This window comes from Brassica napus, chromosome C8 (genome assembly GCF_020379485.1).
Source record: "Brassica napus cultivar Da-Ae chromosome C8, Da-Ae, whole genome shotgun sequence".
Lineage (NCBI taxonomy): Eukaryota > Viridiplantae > Streptophyta > Magnoliopsida > Brassicales > Brassicaceae > Brassica > Brassica napus.
The window spans coordinates 36,289,528-36,302,294 of record NC_063451.1 but is presented as its reverse complement, the minus strand read 5'-3'; the positions used below and the strand labels follow the sequence as shown (position 1 = coordinate 36,302,294).

The following is a 12,767-nucleotide window of genomic DNA, read 5'->3' as shown; positions in this document are numbered from 1 at the left end:
CAAAATATGGGCCGTATATATTGTTCTAGGCCCAAGGATATGTCTAAATATATCTATATAAATAAAGTGGACTCTCCGCAATCTGCCACATCATCAGGAAGATGGGTGCAATTTCTTCCACGTGGCGATATTTTTATGCTAATTTCCGTTGAGTTTCCATTGAAAAGTTTGGGTTACATGTTTTGTTCGGATTAAATCGTTGGGCTTTATTTTATTTTTTTCTGTCAAGGCCCAGCTCATATTGTTTTGCAGGTAGAGGTGGAGAGTCTCTCGACTCTTCACATATCACAGCCTCCGCGTACGTCTTTGTAACGGCTTCAATTTTTTTTTTTTTTTTTTTTTTGTAACACTTGTAACGGCTTCAATTATCTTCAGGTTATATTAATCCATTCATTTACTCCTATTCTCTAACTAAATCGGCCATAGCATCCTCCTCTGTAATAGACTGCTTCACCTATCAATGTCTCCACTGTTTGGGATGAACAGTCCTACCAAAACCGAAATCCCAAATCCCAAAGGTCTCTCTCTCTCTCTCTCTCTCTCTCAAGCATCAAATCCATTAGTGGCAGAATTTGTTTACTCTGCTCGCCGATTTAACTACGCTGAGCAACCACCGTGTTTGATTAAAGCTTTGTACGTATTTAACCATTTTGATAGTCCGATCATATTTTTTTTTTGTCAAAACCAATGAACCTAGCATCGATTCTTAGGAATGAATCAGTTCAAGGATGTTATCAACGTTTACTTTATACGAAGGGGCTTTCCATTGATCCAAGCAACGTAGCGTACACAATCATGTTTGGCAGACCCTTAAGGTTTTGTGTCTGACACGCCATCATGGATCCATTTGGATGTGTTGGAGAAACTAATAACGGACTATTCAGCGACAGTTTTTTTTTTGTGAAGCCACTTGATTTCCTAAACATTTGGTAGTGGATCCATATACACCTTAAGAATATCAAAACTTTATATGAAAGACCAGATGGTGATGCGACCTCTTGGAATTTTGTTGAATGTTCATTTCAGGATTTAGGCGGGTGAAGCAGCGGTGGATCAGGAGGATAAGATGGTTGTGCCTCCAAGGAAGGAGCATGAGGTAGAGAAGAAACAAGAACCGAAGCATGAACCTGAGCCGGACTTTGGAGAATAAAGAGAGGAAGATAAAAGCTTTGAAGGAAAAAGATGGAGAATTCGGCATACAATGACTTCAAAACACTATAAAGAATTACTCAAAGCCATGGAAATTATTGATGAATATATATCTTTATCACAAATCATCCTGCTGTAATCTGGAGATGGCAAAGGTATAGTCTTTTGTATATGTGTATAGTTTTTATGTAAATTAGTCTACAATTTTTATGTCATTTGTTTGGTATGTGGTTGAGTCTAAATTTGATCATGTTTGGATTCAGTATTATTAGTGAATCAATGTATAGTTCTTATGTATATTAGTCTATATTGATTTGTTTGGTACATGGTTGAGTGTAAATATGATCATGTTTGATTCAGTATGATGAGTGAAGGTATAGTTTCATGTAGTCTACAGTGATTTGCTTGGCTCAAAGTTGAGTCTAAATGTGAATTTGCTTGATTCAGTATGATGAGTGCATCAAGGATTGTGATAAGGCTGTTGAAAAAGTCTATGGGGAAGATGGAAAAAAAGTCTCAAAAGACTGTGAACTTGTGATTGAGTCTTACATAAAGCCCTTACGGAGCACCGCAACCTAAACACGTTGAAGATGCTGAATGAGGCTGAGAACGTCAAGAAAGAGTTGGCGCAGGAAGAATAATTTGATTGGTGAGGTGGAGCATGAGAAAGCTATTTTGGTAAAAAGAGTTATACTAACACCCTGGTGTGTTTGTAATACAGGTAATGAATTCTTCAATGAGCAGAAGTATCATGATCTGTGAAACATCATACTGCGAAAAAAAAAAATCAAAAAGACTTAAGGCCAATTCTAATCATCTTATGTGTGTCACTGTTTTGTATAAAGGCTCAATATTTGATTGTTTGAATTAATTTTTTTGCTTTCAATTTCATACAGGCATACAATAACCGAGCGGTGTGTTACACAAAACTAGGGGCAGTACCCGAAGGATTAAACTATTTGATTATTTGATTTTTTTAAAAAAAAAATTTTTCCTTTCCTCACTCCTAAAATTAAAAAAAAAATGAATAAAATCCTCAATACATACGTAAAACAATAAAATGCATTGCCCCATAAGTAAAAACTTTTTCATTTTCACTCAGTAAGAGACAGAAACGCATTGACATGACATCATGAGATCTACTAACAATAAAATGTATTCATAAAATCAATTATTAGTTCCCGACCCTCAACTCTTAATTGGCAAGAACTAATAATTCAAACTAGATTGGACTAACAACTAGCAGATGAAAAATGAAGAACTAATAATTCAAACTAGATTAAACTAACAACTAGCAGATGAAAAATGAAACTAATGAAATTCAAAAGAGAATGAATGTCCGTATACGCGCCGGAAAACCCCTGGTTTGTTAATAAAATAAAGATATGTTTCAATCTTTTGATTGAAACAATGGCGACGATCTCTGATCTTTCGAGTGATCTGGTAGAATAATACTCACAAGGGTTCCGATAACTTGTTTAGGAACAGTGAGATTGACTTGCAAAAGATGGAACACTTTATCCAAATCTCAGCTTTTATGCAAAGCAGAAGCAAAAGAGCAGTTTCTAGGGTTCATGATAAGTAAAACTAAGCTGTTTTCCTTGAGATTCGACGTGCATGAAAAATTCACAGTAAAGGAGATACTTGATTCGTTTAATCAAGTCGAGATATCTGAAGTTCTTGTCTGCGACGGCTTGTTGTTATGCGTCACTGTCACAAGAGACGAGTACAGTCAACGCCTCATGCTCTGGAACCCATACTTGGGACAAACAAGGTGGATCCAAACAAGAAGATCTTACGATAGATCAGACGTATATGCTCTTGGATACGACAAGAGCACCAACCGTAACCACAAAATCTTGATGTATTGTTATGGTTACAAGGAAGATGAATGTGAAATCTACGATGTTAAGTCCGATTCATGGAGGACTCTTGATGTCAAGCTACACTGGGGCTGGGGCGAAGAGTACTTCCATGTCAGCGCATCGCTGAAAGGAAACACTTACTTTTTGGACCGCGATGGACATGATGAGATGTTCACTGGTTTCCTTGTCTGTTTCGATTTTACAAGATTTGGAGAGCTGCTTCCTCTGCCTTTGGTCTAGTTATAATTCTAGGGTTACTCCTATCTCTTATCTCTTGTTTTCAGGAAGAGAAACTCGCGGCTTTATATATGCGCAGTCCTATATCTGGGATGGGAATTTGGGTTACAACTAAGACTGAGCCCAATAAGCTGTTGTGGAGCAACTTCTTTAAAATTAATTTGGAAGCTATCCCCCGTACTAGTCGTTTTCGAACTCGCAGTTTCTTCATTGATGAAGAGAAGAAACGGTTTTTTTTTTTCCTAATGGCAGTGTTACCAATACCAAGTCCGAGAAGGAGTACTACAACACAGCTTACATCATTGGAGATAATGACTTCTTTAAACAGTGGATCTTGGAAGAACTGACACTCCCCATTATTATTTTGATCCAGTTGTGTGCTCCAACTCTTATGTTCCAAGTTTAGTGCAAATCAAACAAAAGGAGAGAGAAGGAGAATAGGAAGCAGCTCTAGTCCTCCCTACCTATGCAAAAGAAAAACAATAAATTTAATTTAGCTTTTGCCCTTTTTACAATAATATGTTATTTGTGTCTTGCATCACCTCCTTTTTTTTTCTTGTTTTAGTTGCTGCAATGTACTACTTTTAAACAAGGCTAATCATTCTGAAACTTGACTGAAGATGGCGTTATATATTGTTGCGAGGGTACTCGAATCTTTTTATTAAAAAAATATTACATACGATTCTACAGCCGACAATTTTACTTGCCTTCTGAGATTCACGTTTGACTGCATCACCAGAGCCGCTCTATCAGATCAATGCTTGACAATACTTTTTGTGTCATGCTACACATCTCTTGTAAGTCTTTTCTCCTTAATTCGCATAATTCCATCTAATCTGGTGTTTAGGTTTCTGTATTTCTAAAAGGAGAAAGTTTGAAACTCTTTACATTGTTTTTAACTAGTTTTCTATTTGTAAGTGTTGTCCTTTGGGATTGAATTGGTGGGACATAATCTCTGACAAGTTTTTCCAAGGAGATAAGATGTCTATATACGTTATGGTATTTCTCTACAACACTACAGTATTTCTTATGTCATGTTGAATTTCTGTGTTAAACCATTTTCTTTTTGTGAATAGCTTACTTGCTCTGTTTTGTATCAAAGGGATGTGACAAATTAGTATTAAAAAGTTGCAGAGGATTTAATATATTAGAGACAATACTTAGTGAATTTATTCTGCTATCTTATTTTCTTATGAATTAATTGAACTGTTTTGGATAGGTTTTAGCAAAAAGGAAAGGGAAACCATAATGAACCGGAGAAGAAACTGAAAGCTTGTTTCCTTTTAACTTTAATCAATTTTTGTTTCTTCAGTTCTCATGTTTATGTGCGTGTCAGGAACGAATCTTTCTGTGTTCAAGAGAGATATCGATGAACTCATAGGCGAGTTTGTGGAGGTACTTTAGTTTTTTTTTTCCTCCATCTTTGCCACTTTAAATTTCGTATCAATGTTTTCAGACTTTGAACTTGTTGAGTCTTTGATTTTACTTTCAGGGTGATTTGACTTCCTTTGCTGATATGAAGAGGGTGTGGCTATCCCGAAAGTTTTCTTATGTTTATGAAGCACTTCCTAGCTCCAACTTAGTCTTTTTCATTCAGTCATTACTTGCTCATGCCATTGGTACGTTTAGGTCGAACTCATAGTTTTTTGGAACACTTATATCTAATCACCCTTGCTGTTTGTATTCACATTGTGCTTGTTATTTAGCTAAGCCTTATGTCTACAGGTCACATGGTTTGTGTTGATGAAGACTTGGAGGTCTTTACTGTCTCTATTGCCTTCATGAGATCCAACCTTTCAAACCCAAGTTCTGGATTGTAACTCACTTCGTAAAGTGTTTACAATCTGGTGATTGCTTACCTGACAAGTTAGATCCTTTTTAACTAGTTTTCTTTCTTCAAGCCTAGAATGTGAAAGCTGCTGTGATGTGATTCATTGAGGGATCTTATAGTTGAGGCAAATGACAAAGGTGTGGAGATAGCTACTGCTCTGGTGAAACTAATGCTTGACAGAAAGGTGTTTATATTTGGAGCTGTGGACTTTGATGAAGCGTGTACAACCAGGGGCGAATCTAGACAATTTAAACAATGGGTGCATTACTGGTGATGAAATAATAAAATTGCATATGAAAAAGATTGAACTTTGGAAAGTGAGAGTGCACAAACTACTTTTTACCATATAAGCTACCATTTTTTGATGTTTTACATACAAAATTTAAAATTTTAATATAATTGAGGGTGCACATGCCCCCACGCCCTATAACCTGCCTTCGCCACTGTGTACAACCAAGAAAATTCATCAATTGACAGAGCTACAGAACGCACTTGTGCGGTGTACCTATACAAAGTATGTCATTTTGTCCCTTAAGTTACAAATCGTGATTTAATGTAACCTTGTAAGTGATATGATTCTCATCTTGATTTGGACAGATTAACCTCTGACACCAAGATTGAGCTGATTTAGCCATTGTAATCACCGGTCAAATTTTTTATGTATGCCCGCTAATGAAATAGATATGGCAATTACATTTAGGTTTTGAGTCAATTTTTCACAGTATTTCCTTTTCTAGTAATACTAGAAGTCAGGTTGTGTTTAACAACTACACACATCTCAAAAGATCAAAGAGAGCAAGATGTTGATGAGGAGAATATCCATCAAACTATAAAGGTATTCATTATAAAAAAAAATTTCGGATGAATAAATTTAATATTCATTAAAAAAAGTTGATTAGGAGATATGATAATTTTTTTGTGAAATTTAGTATCTAACTATGGGGGATTGAGGATGTAAATTAGGGTCAAGGGTGAGTGTTTTTTTACTATTTGGAAATATATTCTGTCATATATTCTCTTGAGTATTTGTTATATTTGCTGTATTTTCTTAAGAGCTGAGTAACAGAATATAGCCATTGTCTTGTTGGAAGCTAAAACCAAAGAACTAACCATGGATTATAGATGTTGCTGACACAAAATAATTAGATTAGCAATTGATGTTGTACTTTAAGATAAAGGATATATACAATATCATTGTTCTTTTCTAGTAGATTAGATACACCAGAATTTCTGTTATTTTTATAGTAATATAGTTTGTGTTATATTTAGTTGAACACGTCATACGTATGTATGTGGTGTGTATTTTATCAATATTATAAAAACAATTAAACTAAAAGAGGAGTTTATGTGGCTGATTTGGACAAAAGTGACTATGATGATTGTATATCTTCAGATAATGTGGGACCCGGTTAAGGGGGTTGGTGAGATGAGTGGTGTTTGCTGGATCTTTGCCACTGTGGTTGTTGCCTTGGTGGTCCTTTTACCGAGGGCCCACACATTGGATCACCAATATTTATTTTAGTACAAAATTTAGAACTTTAAATAAAAATTAAATATAAAATACGAGAACTAATCTATTAGGATTAAAAATATTTTAACATTAAAAATATAAAATATGAAAATGATATTCATGAATAATCACAGAAATAATTATATTTTAACTGGTTCAAATTTGATATTAAATTTAGTTTATATATCTAAGTTATATTAAATCATATCATATTATTTAGAACTCTATATTAATGATTTGTCGAAAAAAAACTCTATATTAATGAAGATGCTCGCTGGTGATCTTGTTTTTCTTTCGCTTAGTCAAACATTCACTGGTGGTGGAGAGTAAAGAAAATAATAGGGTTGAAGAGTAACTATATACTCCTAGTAAATAATCTTTTACGCAGCCTTTCACTATTTTAATGATGCTACAGGTATAGAGTTTGATTTGTCAACTTTGACTCCCATTTCGCAATAAGAAACCGCGTTTTCGTTAAGAGTCCTGTTTTTATGAAGAGTCGTCAATACATAATTTTAAGATTTATTCTTAGGGTGAACTACCAACCAATAGTATTTCATCATTTCAAATTTAATATCATAAAAAAAAGAAATAAAATATTATCAAGTTATATTATGTTTTTTAAAATAAAAAGGTAAAAAAAATATAGAAGTTACAGAAAAAAGAATTAAAAAAATATTTTTAACGTCGTTAGCAAAACACTAAACCCTAAATCTTAATCTCTAAATCTCTAAACCCTAAACCCTTGGGTAAATCTTAAACCCTTGGAAAAATCCTAAACTCTAAATAAAAAACACTAAAACCCTAAACCCTAAATCCTAACCCTAAACCCTAAATCCTAACCCTAAACCCTTGAGTGTTTTAGTGTTTAGTGATTTTGATTTAGAGTTTAGGATTTATCCAAGGGTTTAGGGTTTACCCAAGGGTTTAGGGTTTAGGGATTAGGATTTAGGGTTTAGAGATTAGGATGTAGGGTTTAGTGTTTTGCTGATGATGTTAAGAATTTTTTTTTTTTGGAATTTACTACTATTTTTTTATTTATTTCTTTTACCTTTTAATTTTAAAAACATAATATAATTTGACAATATTTTGTTTCCTTTTTTAAAAGATATCGAATATGATATAATACAATCCTATTGGTTGGTGAACCTCACCCTAGGGAGTGAACCAAAAAATAAGTCTAATTTTAAATGTGGAAACTGATGTTTGATAATATATAACGTAATGAAGTTTGTTGTTGAGTAACTCGTCTTTGCGAGCTCATCTCTTTGTAAGCCTATCATCATGTTAAGTTGTTAACTTGTTAAGCTCAAGAAAATCCAGATGCTTAATGTCTGAAATTAAGATTAAGAGACGACTTTGAATGATGCATTCAAGATACTAAAGACGCGCGCTATAAAAAGAGAAAGATGTCACCGTGAAGGGGATAGTCTCTCACTAATTTTGTAGGAAAAAACAATTATGCTCGTATTTCTTTATTTTGTATTAATCAGAGTCTCCCTTTTCAGTTCAGTTTAATGCATTCTGTTCATTTCTTGCTATTCTTATCAAAAAGTAAAAATCGAAAGAAAACGTGTTCCTCGAATAGAATACTACACCAGATCATGCGTCCACATTCCTGTTGAGAGGAATTTAAAACGTTAGATGGTATATTCAACTTAAATGGTGATGTTGTAAAAAGGATGTGTTGATTGTTCTAAAAATTTAGCTCAATGCATGGTGTTTTCCGGTTTATTTGCTTTTTCCTTAGCTATTTTCTTATTAGTTACATGTTCAGTGAAATATCTCAGGAAAAATATATGTAAATAAGTGCCAGAGTTATGATTGTAGTTTCCTATTGGAGTCATCGCCTACTACAATAATGAGAAAGAGCATATATCTAACACCCCTATACCGTTTTAGGCATAAGTCGAACCACCGACCAACAATCAAACAAGAACATAACCGACGGGCCGACCGTCTACCAAGGCTCGGAAGCGCTACATGACGGGTTAACGGGCATCCGGCCAAGGTCACAAAGGGTGCAATTCGTGACTAGGCCAGTCCGCCCACTAACACGTCCCGCCAGATCAAAGCCTAAGGCTTCTCAACTCGTACCCCAATCTGACGTTGTGTTAGCTCGTACAAGATAATATCAGAAACAACAAGGCATTTGCACAAAACATTCGCGTTATTTATTTCATATGGTTCACAACACACAAAATATTATACAAGTGGTGGCATGCCAAGAAAGCCAAAATACATACTTATAGTCTGAAACGCTTTAACCAAAAAGATGCAAATCTACACCAGCCAGCATCCCGCGACCTCTACAAGCTCGCTACTGGTCACCTGAAATAACAACGAGTGAGGAGTGAGTAATCTATCATTACTCAGCGAGTTACAATCCCCAACTAACAAATACAACCCATCGCTATCCCACCCCAAACAATCTAAAGCGAGAGGTTCACCTAATAGCACAATTCAATAACATAAGCAATATCAGAAATACGCAGCGGTAAACGATAGCAAGATAACTAGCATTATGCTAACTACTAGCTCATCACCAAACTCAAACTCGACTTAAACCAGGGTTTAACAACCCGAAACACGATATAATATATATAACAAACTCGGGCCCTGGTGACGTTAGGTTCCTCCTTCATTATCGGCAATATCCTATCTCCCTACAACAAAGGCCAGAAGAAGGAACTTTCAACCGACCGCGGCCCACTGTCCTTCGAGTCACCGCGCGACAGTCCATAGTCCTTCGGGTCACTGCCACATTACACCGTCGTGTAATCACTCAGCCATAGGTCATGACCCCGTCTATCTGAGTCTTCCCGATCCAGCGAATAAGGGGTTTTCTTGAACCCGCCAGGTACGAGGTCTAAAGGAACACTAACTCACCCCAATATGCCTAGCATTGTGGGTTACACAAATGCTATCGGCCAATATATAACACTAAACCCGGTAAAAATAACACAAGGTTCCTAGTATTAATCACACAATCAACACATTCCACCTCAAACATGCCTAGCATTGCGGGTTACACAAATGCTATATGGCCAATATATGATTAATACTAAACCCGGTAAAATAACACAAGGTTCTTAGTATTAATCGCAAATTAACACAATCAATCATATTCCAGAATCTAGCATAAAACTAATTCCAGAATACCTAACTATCCACAAATTAGCGATATCATCTAAGCATTCCGCATTCGCTAACTAACCAATCAACCTAACCATTAGCATGCTACTACAGTTCTCAAGCAATAACAAGCATGCCATCAACTCAATCAACATAACCTCAGTTATTAACTAGTCAAACCGTTACTCAGTTAGACCCGGCCTCCTGCCATGATCCAACTTCCAAATAACGGGACCCTGCATGAAAACAACTCAGCAATCAATTGATTATAACTCACAGTTTTTGGTTGACGGTGGCCTTGACCCCAAATCCGACTTCTGCGATCCGAACCCTTTCTCGACCTTCTCAAGTAGACCCACGTCCAGACTGGTATTGAACTGGTCTCCACTAAAACTGATCTCTCTTCATTTGAACATAACCTTCTCCAGGTGCTGACTCAAAATTGGCAGAGTAACTGTTCTCGAAAACTGCCTAAATCGCTCGAAAACTATCGAAGCTCGATATTTCTTTCTTCGCTTTCTCTCTCACGTTTTGAAGTAGGTTTGATGTGTTCTGGATGTGTTCAAATGAGAGGGGGTCGTGGGCTATTTATAGGAAACATCAATCAATCAGGAACAAGCCGTGTGGCAGCCCGTGTGTCTGTTCGCATGGCTCCGGACGCATGTGCGGCGACACCTCGTGCTCCACATGGCTGGCTGCATGTCTCAGTCTCATGCAGGATGACATCACGCCCTCTACCTGTCTGGATGCATGGCCTGGCTCCAGGCGAGGAGACACCACGTCCTCCACATTTATGGCTGCATGGTTCGGTCGCATGCATCGCAACACCTCGTGCTTGGCCGAACCACCTCGTGCTCCACATGTCTTCTTGCATGTACAGGTTGCATGTACTGCAGCACCTCATGCTTCCCTTGACACACATACTGTCAAGAGCCTGCCACCACGTCATAAACACATACACATCAAGTCACCTCGAGCTTCTCGGTCCATTCGTCTGATTTCGACCTTTCCGGTGAATTTTCGTCCCGCGATCAATTTCAAATATTATTTTACGCCCGTTCTGATGCTCTGAGTATTTTTAATAAACTCCACTTGGACTCTGATCTTAAGGGGAAATATTTCCCGAGCTTCCGGCTTCTTCGAAAAATCCGTAATACCGAAATTTAGGGTTTTTCGCCCAATATTCGATCTTCATGTTGTACTTCCAAAAGCGTCATGCTTCAAACATCCTTTGAATAAATCTACCACATTGTCTAACCATTGTTTAGTGGCATACTTGACTCATGGTTCAGACAAGAACAATCTGATCGTCCGCTACTCGACCATCCAAAAGATACTCAACCATTTTTTTTTTTTTGATGGGTTTCTACAATGTACACATGCAACTATGCAAGCGGTTGAATGAACCCATCTTACAAACCCATTACTTCTTTGAACCACATTACATAGCTTAGTATAAAGATCCTTTAAATTTCCGTGTTCAGTTGATTTGCATTAGCTAAACATAAATATTTTTTTTAAAAAATATTTATGTTTATATCTCTATAAAATGTTAGGTATTTGTTTATCGGCTACATATTAGCAGCAATTAAACTTTTGTTGGTCATTTATTTAGGTGGAACTAATTTTGCCATCTATATCACTTAACTAGCTCAGAAAATAGTTTCAAAAAAAAAACTAGCTTAGAAAAGCACTCGTCTTTTTTACTCATAGCACTTCACAAATAATCATAGCGGATATTATTTTTCAATGAAATCGACGTTCCTGTATAAATCTAGTAATATCATTAACTTAGCCCAAGCTAACTTACCAAAAAAAACTTAGCCCAAGCTTCTTAAATATTTGGTTTGAGCTCAAATGTTCGGTCTTGTTATACATTGTAACTGAAATATATTACTGGCTAATAAGGTTTCTTATGCCAAAACAAATTCCATGTAGAAGACATCGTGGTATCTAATTCTAATCTAACCCAGACATAAAAAAATATAATAAAAGTATTAAAATATATGAATAAAATAATTCATGCTGGTTTGGTTCGAATTCGACGATTAAGTGGGGGTATAAGAATATTTTTTAATCTCAGAAATATTGTAAGTCATGTTGATTTTGATTTAGTTCGATTAGGTTTTCGATTAACACCCCTGAGCTCGTTGGTCGTCTAGCAATATAATCTAATAAAGCACCACCATATAAAAATAAGTGCAAGATGTATTTAACTTTTAGATGATAGTTATAAAATGAAACAGTATTGATATTAGATATAGGATTATGAATCGTTGATGACATATACATATTCTAAATTGAACTCCTATTTTAATATATATGCAAATATAACATAATATTACATATTTATTCTCTTGATTATATATTAAAATTGATATTGAAATGCTGTGTTATATAACTTACATTTGGTGGGCACTTGGAAAATGGCTATTACGTTCTTAGAAATTTTTTTTGGTAAAATGTTAAATACGTTCTTACACATATTTTGGTAAAAAGTTAAATACGTTCTTAGAGCATGATTATTGAGGGGTTTTTAGGATGGGGTTCTTAACGGAATATAAGAACCCGTCTCTTAACTTTTAACTAAAAAGGCTAAGAACTTATTCTTAAATAAGAGTTTTAAGAGCCGGTTCTTAACTTTTTTAGTTAAAATTAAGAGACGGGTTCTTATATTCCTCTAAGAACCCCACTCTAAGAACCCCCAATAATCTTGCTCTTACACATTATACCTACTCCCATATTCATTCCCAAACCATAATCACTCGTAAAGTCTCACCAACCGCAAAACGCTATTTCCCCTTCAGCCACCAGCCACGACTACCTTTTTCCAAAAGAGATCCATTTGCGGCTTAGACCAATATCACGTTTTACATTCTCAACCGTTGGATCCTTACAAGTCATCCAACGATCATCGTTAAACTCTCACCCACCCCTCATTGACAAAACTCGTTCACTTCTCTTGTTGTGCTTACCTAACATTAAACACTACTTCATTGTCTCCTTATTTAAACCAATCTTCTCCCTTCTCTTCTTCCTC

General features: G+C 35.9%; 1 long non-coding RNA gene across 1 annotated transcript; it reads left to right on the top strand.

The window, feature by feature from the left end:
- Positions 1-331: 331 nt before the first annotated feature.
- Positions 332-2,464, top strand: LOC125591116. The gene is made up of 3 exons (XR_007327106.1): positions 332-518; positions 1,027-1,304; positions 1,597-2,464. It is a non-coding gene; the product is annotated as an uncharacterized LOC125591116 (long non-coding RNA).
- The last annotated feature ends 10,303 nt before the right edge of the window (positions 2,465-12,767 follow it).